We start from the raw sequence: 13310 nt of genomic DNA, 5'->3' as shown, positions 1-13310 counted from the left end.
GCCATGAGGTCCTTCTCAGAGGTCTTCCGTGGACAGGAGGTAACCACTCAGCCCCCATTGCCACAGCCTCAGTGGATCTTTGCAGGAATTCTCTTTCTGAGCAGCAGGAGCCTGCCTCTTCACTTGGCCCCATCAGCACTTTTTATTAATTACACTAATGATAACAACAGCAGCGCTGGCAGTGCCTCAGACACAGCTGAGAGCGCCCCTACACAGCAGCACAGGGAGGGCACTGTTGCAAGTTGGATGGCAGGTTGAGGTCTCAGGTTAAGAGAGCTCTCTGCCAATTTTTTTTTTGCAGTTTTTGGCCAGGGCTGGGTTTGAACCCGCCACCTCCGGCATATGGGGCCAGCACCCTACTCCGTTGAGCCACAGGCGCTGCCCCCACCAATTTTTGAAAAATTTTAATTTTAATTTTAAATTCTGCCAATTTTCTTTCTTTTTTCTTTTTCTTTTTTTTTTTGTGAGACACTTTGTCGCCCTCAGTAGAGTACAGTAGCATCCTAGCTCACAGCAACCTTAAACTCTTGGGTTTAAGTGATTCTCTTATCTCAGCCTCCCAAGTAGCTAGGACTACAGGTGTCGGTGCTGGCCACAACACCCAGCTATTTTTAGAGATGGGGGTCTCACTCTGGCTCAGGCTGGTCTCCAATTCGTGAGCTGGGGAGATCCACCCACCTTGGCCTCCCAGAGTGCTAGGATTATAGGCATGAGCCACAGTGCCCAGCCTCTGCCAATTTTCTTGAACATTCTGGGTTGTCCTCAGGACTCTTTCCTAAAGGAAAAGACATGTTCCTAAAGAAAAAGACAAGTTCAGAATGCACATTTTCTTTTTTTTTTTGGCCGGGGCTGGGTTTGAACCCGCCACCTCTGGCATATGGGACCAGCGCCCTACTCCTTGAGCCACAGGCGCTGCCAAGAATGCACATTTTCTGAACTTGGGCTAAGTTGGATCAGGGTAGGTGGACAATAGCTGGAACTGAAGCCAGAATTGCCCAGACTGCCCTTGGGTATCTGTCTCTTCTCAAGGCTCTCTCCCCTCTTCTTTTCCCTGGAAGGGACTTCAAGTTTCCAGTGAAGGGGAGCTCTTCCTCATGATTCTGCCTGACATTAGTAAGACTCCTCCTAAAGGATGTTGAACTCAGAGCCCAAACTTAGACTTCCACTTCCTTTTCTCCCTTCATTCTCTCCTAGCCATTTCCTGAGCTGACAGGAAATCCCAGGCTAAAGGCCACCTTTTCCCACCAGTCAAAACAAAATCCTCAGACATGTTGTGGATGCCACAGCATTCTCTGCTTACAGGCTTGACAAACTTCTACCTCAGCTACTGGCCTGAGACCTGTCCCTGTCACTCTAAGGCAACTGCCTTAGAGTGCGGCGTAGGGAGTCCTGAGTTCCTGCTTCCTCTACTCCTGATTCTGAATCCTTCTCGGTTCTTAGTATCTCTGCTTACAAAGGCAGAGGGGACTGTGGGGTCCTGGTCTTCTGACTTCAGAGAGAGTTTGGTCTCCTAAGCTCTTACAACCCACTCTCCTTGCCTATCTCCCCCATCTTTCCTCTCTGGGCACAGTATAGGAATGGGCTTCTTTTTTTTTTTTTTTTTTTTTTTGTAGAGACAGAGTCTCACTTTATGGCCCTCGGTAGAGTGCCGTGGCCTCACACAGCTCACAGCAACCTCCAACTCCTGGGCTCAAGCGATTCTCTTGCCTTAGCCTCCCGAGCAGCTGGGACTACAGGCGCCCGCCACAACGCCCGGCTATTTTTTTGGTTGCAGTTTGGCCGCGGCTGGGCTTGAACCCGCCACCCTCGGTGTATGGGGCCGGCGCCCTACCGACTGAGCCACAGGCGCCGCCCATAGGAATGGGCTTCTAAGGGTACGTGAGCAGGTGTGATTTTTGTGGAAGAGATATGTAGGTGGGTGAGAGGGTGTGTATTGTGAAGTATGAGGGAGGGTGTGCATTTGTGCAAATTCTAAATGTGACTGACGCTTTGTGGGTGGAAGGAGAGAGAGAGAGAGAGAGAGAGTGTGTGTGTGTGTGTGTGTGTGTGTGACTGGAGGAGGTTGACTGCCTATGCAAATGCATGCCTGCAAAAGCTCCCTTTCTTCCTTAAATGCATTGCTTGGAAGGAAACTAATCAAATCAACAGGAAATGTATTTGACCTAATGCAGGAGTAGCTGTCCTAGGAATTCCTGTCCTTAGAACAGAACCAGAGCCTGCTATGATCTATCCCAGGAGGGTAAGAAAGGCTGCAGGGGTGGAGGAGGGCTGAGTGAAAGGAAAGGCCAATAGCAGCCCCCTATTATGGATAGGGCTCGGTTGGCCCCTAGCATCTCCCTGATCTGGTTAAAATAAGTCTCTGCCTACCCTCTGCTTTTTATGACCCAGAGCTGTCCAAGGAGGCCAAAGATCCAGAGAAGACAAAGACAAACGTGGAAGTAAAAACAATTGCCCACTGTAGCATAACACCCTGCTGCTAACTTCCAGCACTCTCAGGAAGAAGCTGCTTTAGTTTTTTCAGAGTTAAAGCCTCTTCTCCTCACCCCACCCCCCAGCAGGGAACAAGAGGGAACCAAGGGAAGCTGTGGGTCCCAGCAATCTCACTAGCCCTGTGACCCAGGACCTGCCCTTTCCCAACCACTGGCCCAAGAGGTAAGAGCAAGTTCCACTAAATGAATTCGGCAGGCCACAGACTGAAACAGTGTCCCAGGAACCTACAGAAAAGTGGTGGCTTCTCTAGCCCCCACAAAGGTACGTGGGCCTTCCACGTTTGTCACTAATTCTGTGCCCCTTTCTTTTTTTTTTCTTTTCTTTTTATTTGTTTATTGTGGTTTTTGGCCAGGCTGGGTTTGAACCCACCACCTCTGCCATATGGGACCAGCGCTCTACCGCTTTGAGCCACAGGCACCGCCGCCCCTTCTGTGCCCCTTTCATCCAAGAAAGCTGAAAATAAGTATGCTGGAGGGAATCTAGTTTGTTTATGCCCAACTCCCCAGTGGCAAAAAGGAATTGGAGAATCCTTCAGGCCGTCCTCTAAAGATTCTAGAAAAGAGGCTCGGCGCCTGTGGCTCAAGCGGCTAAGGCGCCAGCCACATACACCTGAGCTGGCAGGTTCGAATCCAGCCCGGGCCCACCAAACAACAACGATGGTTGCAACCAAAAATAGCTGGGCGTTGTGGCCGGTGCCTGTAGTCCCAGCTACTTGGGAGGCGGAGACAGGAGACTCGCTTGAGCCAAGGAGTTTGAGGTTGCTGTGAGCTATGATGTTATAGCACTCTAGCTCTGTCTCACAAAAAAAAAAAGATTCTAGAAAAGAGAATCTGATTCCTGAAGAGGCAGGAAGCAGTACTGTGATTAGGAACCAAGAGAAAAGTAGGAAAAGCAAAGAGAAAAGCACATTCTTAACAACCTGATTACACAGATGAAGAAAAAGAACAGAACTTTCTTTATTTTATTTATTTATTTTTTTTGTAGAGACAGAGTTTCACTTTATCGCCCTCGGTAGAGTGCCATGGCGTCACACAGCTCACAGCAACCTCCAACTCCTGGATCTAGGCGATTCTCTTGCCTCAGCCTCCCGAGTAGCTGGGACTACAGGTGCCCGCCACAACGCCCGGCTTTTTTTTTGTTGCAATTTTGGCGAGGGCGGGGTTTGAACCCGCCACCCTCAGTATATGGGGCTGGCACCCTGCTCACTGAGCCACAGGCGCCGCCCCAGAACAGAACTTTCTTATTCAACTTTGAATAATGTCTCCTCTTTGCTTTGGCATTCTAGAATGTAAATTTGCATAAAGGTGTTTGTTCCAATTAGGTGTTTTGAGTAGGCATTTAATTTTAAAAATGAGGCCTAAAAAAAATAAAAATAAAAAATAAAAATGAGGCCTAAATTTAGCTTTTCAAAAATCTTTATGATATTGGAGAGTTTGCAGGATTAATTATGGTTACTTAGCTTACTATTCAATATAAGGTAGTATTTGTTTCTTTTACCAAATTAAGCTTATTTTTCTTGCTAAAATCAAGTCACTGCACTGTGTACTAACTATAAACTTTCTGTATTTAAGATTTGCTCGGGTCTTTTTACTGCTGCCATTTTTTTTAATTTTTTTTTTTTTTTTGAGAAAGAGTCTTACTATGTCACCCTCAGTAGAGTGCTCTAGCATCACAGCTCACAGCAAGCTCCAACTCTTGGGCTTAAGCGATTCTCTTGCCTTAGCCTCCCAAATAGCTAGGACTACAGGCACCTGCCACAACGCCAGGTTAGGTTTTTTTTCTTTTTAAGATGCAGATACGTTTGTTTTTTTTGCAGTTTTTGGCAGGGGTTGGATTTGAACCCACCACCTCCAGCATATGGGGCTGGCGGCCTACTACTTTGAGCCATAGGCACCGCCCTAGTGTTTTTTTCCTTTTCTTTTTTTTTTTTTTTGTAGTTGTCATTGTTGTTTGGCAGGTCTGGGCTGGGTTCAAACTCGCCCACTCTGGTGTATGTGGCTGGTGCCCTAGCCACTTAAGCTATAGGCACCAAGCCTACTGCTGCCATTTTTATTGGCATTTGATTATGGAATGGTGCCATATTTTTATTCCTTTTATTTGCTTTTAAAAAGAGAGTTAGGCAGTGCCCGTAGCTCAGGGGGTAGGGTGCCGGCCACATATACTGAGGCTGGAGGGTTCGAACCAGCCTGGGTCAGCTAAAGCAAAAATGACAGCTGCAATAACAACAACAGAAACAAAATAGCTGGGCATTGTGGCAGGCCCCTGTAGTCTCAGTTACGTGGGAGGCTGAGGCAAGAGAATCACTTAAGCCCAAGAGTTTGAGGTTGCTGTGAGCTGTGACACCATAGCACTCTACTGAGGATGACATAGTGAGACTCCATCTCCAAAAAAAAACACAACAATAATATAAAGAAAAAATACTTGCATAGTGGGCGGCACCTGTGGCTTAGTTGGTAAGGCGCCGGCCCCATATACTGAGGGTGGCGGGTTCAAACCCAGCCCCGGCTGAACTGCAACCAAAAAATAGCTGGGCGTTGTGGCAGGCGCCTGTAGTCCCCGCTACTCGGGAGGCTGAAGCAAGAGAATCGCTTAAGCCCAGGAGTTGGAGGTTGCTGTGAGCTGGGTGAAGCCATGGCACTCTACCGAGGGCCACATAGTGAGACTCTGTCTCCAAAAAATTATAATAATAAAAAATAAAGTCCTAAAAAAAAAATAAAAAATAAAAAATAAATAAAGTCCTTAGAGTTACCATTACATTTTCTTTTCTTTCTTTCTTTCTTTTTTTTTTTTGAGACAGAGCCTCAAGCTGTCGCCCTGGATAGAGTGCCCTGGCATCACAGCTCACAGCAACCTCCAACTCCTGGGCTGAAGCGATTCTCTTGCCTCAGCCTCCCAAGTAGCTGGGACTACAGGTGCCCGCCACAATGCCTGGCTATTTTTTGTTGCAGCTGTCATTGTTGTTTGGCAGGCCCAGGCTGTATGTGGTGCATGTAGCTGGCGTGGTGGCTGGCGCCTTAGCTTCTTGAGCCACAGGCACCGAGCCTACCATTACATTTTCAAGATAACCAGTGGTATGATTGAAGAGGTGGTTATAATATCACTTGTTAAAAATATTCTTGCTTACTAATCACACTTTCTGCTGACAGCATAATGTCAAAAATTATACACATGTTAATAGGCATGTCTTTCTGAAATATGTTTGAAATAAATGAACACTTATTTTTACAATTAAAAAAAGAAAAGGATGGCTCAGTGCCTGCAGCTCAGCGGCTAGGGCTCCAGCCACATACACTGGAGCTGGTGGGTTCAAATTCAGCCTGGGCCTGCCAAACAACAATGACAACTGCAACCAAGAAATAGCTGGGCATTGTGGCGGGCATCTGTAGTCCCAGCTACTTGGGAGGCTGGGGCAAGAGAATCGCTTAAGCCCAAGAGTTTGAAGTTGCTGTGAGCTATGACACCACAGCACTCTACCCAGGCAACATAGTGAGACTCTGTCTAAAATAAAACAAAATAAAAGAAAGAAAGAAAGAAAAAGAAAAAGCAGAGAATCTCTGCCATTGGAAATTGTAGGAAAATTGCCTATAGGTATGATCCCAGGGTTTCTGGGGACTGTTGATGCTCTGGTCAAAATTCCCTATCCTATGCATAAAACAGAAAAAATGCCCCACTAAAGATGCAGCAGAAAGATGCAGCAGCTTTTCAGTCACAGGGGAGTTTCAAATGATATTTTTCTCCAAAGGCAGATTTAGGAAGAGATTAATAAGGTTAGGATTTCTGAAAGGGTAAATGGGTTCAAAGATATGGAAGAAAAATTGATCTTTTCAGAACTTCACCTAGAAATGACCCTGAGAAAAAGAATTTCGTGTGTGGGCGGCGCCTGTGGCTTAGTCCGTAGGGCGCCGGCCCCATATACCGAGGGTGGAGGGTTCAAACCCGGCCCCGGCCAAACTGCAACCAAAAAATAGCCGGGCGTTGTGGCGGGCGCCTATAGTCGCAGCTACTCGGGAGGCTGAGGCAAGACAATTGCTTAAGCCCAGAAGTTGGAGGTTGCTGTGAGCTGTGTGAAGCCACGGCACTCTATTGAGGGCCATAAAGTGAGACTCTGTCTCTACAAAAAAAAAAAAAAAGAATTTCGTGTGTGTATGTGTGTTGTGTTAATGCCTTGTATCTGGTGGGCTCTATTTCTCTATTTGTCCCTCTTTAACTGCAGCATAATAGGTAAGGCATTCTGGTTTGTTTGTTTGTTTGAGACAGAGCCTCAAGCTGTCACCCTGGGTAGAGTACCGTAGCATCACAGCTCACAGCAACTTCCACCTCCTAGGCTCAAGCAATTCTCTTGCCTCTGCCTCCCAAGTAGCTGGGATTACTGGCTCCTGCCACAACGGGCTATTTTTTTGGTTGCAGCTGTCATTTTTGTTTGGTGGGCAGGGCTGGATTCGAACCCACCAGCTCAGGTGTATGTGGCTGGCACCTTAGCCGTTTGAGCCACAGGCACTGAGCCTGGTTTTTTTTTTTTTTTTTTTTGAGACAGAGTCTCACTTTGTCACCCTCGATAGAGTACTCTGGCGTCATAGCTCACAGCAACCTCAAGCTCTTGGGCTCAAGCAATTCTCTTGCCTCAGCCTCCCAAGTAGCTGAGACTACAGGCGCCTAACACAACACCCGGCTATTTTTTTTTAGAGACGGGGATCTCATTCTTGCTCAGGCTGGTTTCAAACTCCTGAGCTCAGGCAATCCACCACCTCAGCCTCCCAGAGTCCTAGGATTATAGGCTCTGGTTCTTTTTTTTTTGAGACAGTCTCAAGCTGTCGCCCTCGGTAGAGTGCCATAGCGTCACAGCTCACAGCAACCTCAAACTCTGGGGCTTAAGCAATTCTCTTGCCTCAGCCTCCCAAGTAGCTGAGACTATAGGTGCCCACCACAATGCCCGGCCATTTTTTGATTGTAGTATTCATTGTTGTTTGGCAGGCCCAGGCTGGATTTGAACCTGCCAACTCCCATGTATGTGGCTGGCACCCTAGCCACTGAGCTACAAGTGCCGAGCCTCTTGTTCTATTTTTAAAAACTTTTTTTTTTTTAGGGACAGAGTCTCACTTTTTTGCCCTGGGTAGAGTGCTATGGCATCGCAGCTCACAGCAACTTCCAGCTCTTGGGCTTAGCCAATTCTCTTGCCTCAGCCTCCTGAGTAGCTGGGACTACAGGTGCCCGCCACAATGCCCGGCTAGTTTTTTTTGTTGTTGTTGCAATTTGGCTGGGGCTGGTTTTGAACCTGCCACCCTCGGTATATAGGGCCAGCACCCTACTCACTGAGCCACAGGCAGCCCCTTAAAAACTCTTTTATTATGGAATATTTCAAACATTTACAGCAGTAGAAAGAATAGTGTAATGAATCTTCAGGGTACTGACACTGTGCCTCAATGATTATCTTAGCTAATTGTGTTGCATTGTCCTATTTTGTTGTTATTTTGTTGGAGTTTTTTTGTTTTGAGACAGAGTCTCATTCAGTCACCATTGGTAGAATGCCATGGTGTCACAGTTCACAGCAACCTCAAACTCTTGGGTTCAAGTGATCCTCTGGCCTCAGCCTCCCAAGTACCTGGGACTACAGGTGCCTGCCATGAGGCCTATTTTTTCTATTTTTAGTAGAGATGGACTCTCATTCCTTTTTTTTTTTTTCCTACTACAACAGAACTCTTTTATTAAACATATGAATGTGTTTTTTTTTGTTTGTTTGTTTTTGGCCGGGGCTAGGTTTGAACCCGCCACCTCCGGCATATGGGACCGGCGCCCTACACCTTGAGTCACAGGCGCTGCCCATGAATGTGTTTACTTTGTACAAAATGCAGTGATACTTCTTCCTCTCCTCTGCCCTCGGAGGCCACCACCCTTGAACTTCATGTTCATATAAACATGTTATCATGACAAACAGCAGTCATGACAAACAGGTGAGGGAAAGTGCAATTCTGGAAGTAACATCACATAACCAAAGTGTGAGACAAAACCAGGAAGAGGCCGGCACATTTCTCGGCTTGTGCTCTGCCCACAGAGCCTGGTCTCACTCTTCTTTCAGCAGGAAACATTTTAGGAACAGAAATACCTGAGCATTATTTGAGTACTCTTTTGGTAGCATCCTTCTTCATTCTATCTGTCTTAATGCTATAACTAGCTTATTTGTAACTTCTTCAAGAAATTTCACTCTGGGTTATAGCCCTGTTAATTACCCATAGTACCTGGAGCTAAAACAAAAAAAAAAACAAAACACAGAAGAGCAGAGTTTCAAAAGGATGTCAGCTGAGACCTTTACAGATGAAACTTACTTCCTAGAAGTCACCTGGCCAAACATGCACAACTGAAGACAAAACACTATGAAAATAGGACCAGCTGGAAAATAGGTCCCTGATTTAGATCCGGTTATTCTACGCCTGTAGATGTAAAGTGATCATCATCCACAGTAGAATAGATGTGCCCCTCATTGCTCAGAAAAACCACAGCTTGCTTAATGGGGGCTACAGGCATATGTAACTGGTTCTTGAGATCATGATAGTTCAATCCTTCAGGTCTTGGACAAGCCTTAATCAAATTCAGCACCTGGTTTTGAGCTGTAGTGAGGCCATTTGCTGGCATGGAGCTAGTCTGACCAAAGCTCCCTGCTTCACTCATTCCTGGATTGCTGATGGGTGCTCTCCCTGCTGGGGGCTGGCTGTTAGCTTTGGTCAGCATCAAGTGTGCATTGACTACTTCCAGAATATGTGTGGTAAACTCATTCATATCCTCCAGGGGCATCAGGCCACCAGGCTCTTTTTGTTCTGAAAATATCTCAGGTGGCCTGCCACTTTCACGTATGTTTCTGGAGGAACCACAGTGTTTTCACCACCAGTGTCATCTGTGTCAATCCACTGGTCAACATCCATGGGTGCAGCTGTCATGTCATCTATTTTGTAAACACTGTTGGTTGGAGCCTTCTCTGTATGTCTAATTATCCCCACAATAATAACCTGTGAAATCTCAACATTCCCAATTTTGAATACTTCATCAACGAGGATGGCAGAAAGCAACTGAGGTGTAGTACAGGGCACAATATGCTGGGCTTGGGCTCTTGATTTCCTTTTGGACTGAGTAGATGTCAGGGATCCAAAGCCCTCCAGGGACTGTGTGTAGCCGATGGCTCACCTGTATGCAGAGCTGCCATAGTTATCCAATCCACCCCTATTCCACATCTTGGTGGTGACTACCTCAGGAAACAGGCTCTGAAGGTGTTGGCCTGGTGGGTTTGTAGAAAACCTGAGAGTCCCACTGGACTCCCATTCTTGCTTGGTCTTGAACTCCTGAGCTCAGGAGATCAATATACTTTGGCCTCCCAGAGTACTAGGATTACAGGCATGAGCTACTGTGACTGGCCTGTTTTGCTGGAGTTTGTAAAGGTGAATCTTAGTCACATAATTTAAGCTGTATATAGTATAATATGGACCTGTAACAAATAGACTTTTAAAAAAGTCACCCACATATAGATAAAGATTGTTGCATATAGAAATATTTATAGGTACATGTATGTACAGTAGTTTATGTATATATTAACTTCCTCTGTCACTTGAGAAGGGCCCCGAAGCAAGATACCCCAGTAGCAATGAGAATAACTAGCACCCAGATCTTGGTTTCTGTTTTTTTTTTTTTTTTTTGTAGAGACAGAGTCTCACTTTATGGCCCTTGGTAGAGTGCCGTGGCATCACACAGCTCACAGCAACCTCCAGCTCCTGGGCTTAAGCGATTCTCTTGCCTCAGCCTCCCGAGTAGCTGGGACTACAGGTGCCCACCACAGCACCCGGCTATTTTTTTGTTGCAGTTTAGCCGGGGCTGGGTTTGAACCTGCCACCCTCAGCATATGGGGCCGGCGCCCTACTCACTGAGCCACAGGCGCCGCCCTTGGTTTCTGTTTTTTTGAGACAGAGCCTCAAGCTGTCGCCCTGGGTAGAGTGTTGTGGCATCACAGCTCACAGCAACCTCAAACTCCTGGGCTCAAGTGATCCTCTTGCCTCTGCCTCCCAAGTAACTGGGACTACAGGCGCCCCCCATAACGCCTGGCTATTTTTTGGTTGTAGCCGCTGTTGTTGTTTGTTGGGCCCAGGCTGGATTTGAACCTGCCAGCTCAGGTGTATGTTGCTCGCGCCTTAGCTGCTTGAGCCACAGGCACTGAGCCCAGATCTTGGTTTCTTTTTTTTTTTTTGTAGAGACAGAGTCTCACCTTATCGCCCTTGGTAGAGTGCCATGGCGTCACACAGCTCACAGCAACCTCCAACTCCAGGGCCCAGGTGATTCTCCTGCCTCAGCCTCCCGAGTAGCTGGGACTACAGGCGCCCACCACAACGCCCGGCTATTTTTTTGTTGCAGTTTGGCCGGGGCTGGGTTTGAACCCGCCACCCTCGGTATATGGGTCCGGCGCCCTACTCACTGAGCCACAGGCGCTGCCCCAGATCTTGGTTTCTTATACCAGTCTCCAACAAAAGGAACTAAAAGTTCTCCAAAAAATTGGCTGATTCTAGGATTATGGTAGGAATTTATACAATGAGTTTGGAGCATCTCTAGTGCCAGAAAGTAAGGAAATACTTTTTTTTTTTTTTTGAGACAGAGCCTTGAGCTGTCACCCTGGGTAAAGTGCTGTGGTGTCACAGCTCACAGTAACCTCCAACTCCTGGGCTTAAGCAATTCTCTTGCCTCAGCCTCCCAAGTAGCTGGGACTACAGGCGCCCGCCATAACACCTGGCTATTTTTTTGGTTGTAGTTGTCATTGTTGTTTGACAGGCCTGGGCTGGATTCGAATCTGCCAGTTCTGGTGTATGTGGCTGGTGCCTTAGCCACTTGAGCTACATGTGCTGAGCCTGTAAGGAAATACTTTCGAACACACATACATACATACATGAAATAATGACATACATCAAAAGGTCACAGGCAGGCCAGTTGCATGGCTCCCAAAATTTTGGGAGGCCAAGGCAAGAGTATTACCTTATCCCAGAACTTAAAGATGAGGCTGGGAATGCAAGACCCTGTCTCTACAAAAAATAAAAACAAATTAGCAGGCGGCGCCTGTGGCTCAGTGAGTAGGGCTCCGGCCCCATATGCCAAGGGTGGTGGGTTCAAACCCAGCCCCGGCCAAACTGCAACAACAAAAAAATAGCCGAGGGCGGCGCCTGTGGCTCAGCGGGTAGGGCGCCGGTCCCATATGCCAGAGGTGGCGGGTTCAAACCCAGCCCCGGCCAAATTAAAAAAAAAAAATAAATAAATAAATAAATAAATAAAAATAGCCGGGCATTGTGGCGGGCGCCTGTAGTCCCAGCTGCTCGGGAGGCTTAGGCAAGAGAATCACGTAAGCCCAAGAGCTGGAGGTTGTTGTGAGCCGTGTGACGCCACGGCACTCTACCGAGGGCAGTAAAGTGAGACTCTGTCTCTACAAAAAAAACCCAAAAAACAAATTAGCTTGGCATAGGGGTACACACCTATAGTCCCAGCTAGTTGGAAGACTGAGGCAAGAGTATCATTTGAGCCCAGGAGTTGAGGTTGTAGTGAGCTATGATGATGCCAGTGCACTGTAGCAGGAGTGACAGAGAGACACTATGTTACCAAAAAAAAAAAAAAGTTCATGAAAGAGGTTGGGAAAACAAAATTTTATTGGAGACAGGGTTATATTCTGTTGCCCAGGGAAGAAAACAGTAGCATGATGTCCTGGAACTCCTAGGGTCAAGCAATCCTCTCCCCTCAGCTTCCCAAGTAACTAGAACTATAGCCATGTGCCACCATGCCTGGCTAATTTTTTTGTTATTGTTGTAGCGATGAAGTCTTTCTATGTTGCCCAGGCTGGTCTTCAACTCCTGGCCTCAAGTGATCCTCCTGCCTTGAACTCCCAAAGTGCTGGGTTTATAGGCAGAGCACTGTGGCTTCTACAGGCACTTGCCACAATGTCCAGCTATTTTTAGAAATGGGGGTCTTGGGTGGTGCCTGTGGCTCAAGGAGTAGGGCGCCAGTCCCATATGCCGGAGGTGGCGGGTTCAAACCTAGCCCTGGCCAAAAACCAAAAAAAAAAGAAATGGGGGTCTCACTCTTGCTCAGGCTGGTATCAGAACTCCTGAGCTCCAGCAATCCACCCACCTGGGGGGCGGCGCCTGTGGCTCAGCGGGTAGGGCGCCGGTCCCATATGCCGGAGGTGGCGGGTTCAAACCCAGCCCCGGCCAAAAAAAAAACAAAAAAAAAACAAAAAAAAAAAAAAAAAAATCCACCCACCTGGGCCTCCCAGAGTGCTAGGATTATAGGTGTGAGCCACTGCACCCAGCCGATTTCCTAATACATTTTTAGCTCCAGTTCCTCTCCTGGCAGTCTCCATCCTACAACTTCTGACCTGGTCTAGTACTGTTTTGAATCCTAAGGTTCGCTAAATCCTAGTAATTGAAATTACTGTTGTAGTCGAAACCAAGAGAATTTGTGAAGGATTCTATTTGATATATATCTGGACTAGTGGAAGCCTCAGGAAACTTGTTAGAAATGCAAAGTCTTGGGTTCTATTAGAGACCTACTGAATCATAAATTCTGAGGGTGAGACCCAGTAATCCATTTTAACAAGATTTCCAGTGCCTGATTCTGATGCCTGGCAGCTGTTTGAGAACCACTGGACTTTGGCTGCCCTAAGATGTTCTTCAATCAAGCATTGATTTAACTTAAGGTCCTACTATGTGCATGCCAACATTCTGGGTACTGAGCATTATGGATGCAAAGAACAAGGCCTGGTGCTGGCAAGGAACTCACAGTCTATTCAAGGGAACAAGACATATGTT

General features: G+C 47.0%; 2 pseudogenes; one reads left to right on the top strand and one right to left on the bottom strand.

The window, feature by feature from the left end:
* Positions 1-3: 3 nt before the first annotated feature.
* On the top strand, positions 4-3438 carry LOC128588667 (PCNA-associated factor-like; annotated as a pseudogene).
* Positions 3439-8904: 5466 nt separating this feature from the next.
* On the bottom strand, positions 8905-9710 carry LOC128589017 (replication protein A 32 kDa subunit-like; annotated as a pseudogene).
* Between the last annotated feature and the right edge of the window lie 3600 nt (positions 9711-13310).

This window comes from Nycticebus coucang, chromosome 6 (genome assembly GCF_027406575.1).
Source record: "Nycticebus coucang isolate mNycCou1 chromosome 6, mNycCou1.pri, whole genome shotgun sequence".
Lineage (NCBI taxonomy): Eukaryota > Metazoa > Chordata > Mammalia > Primates > Lorisidae > Nycticebus > Nycticebus coucang.
Note: the sequence above shows the minus strand (reverse complement) of the source record. Positions and strands in the feature narration are given on the sequence as shown.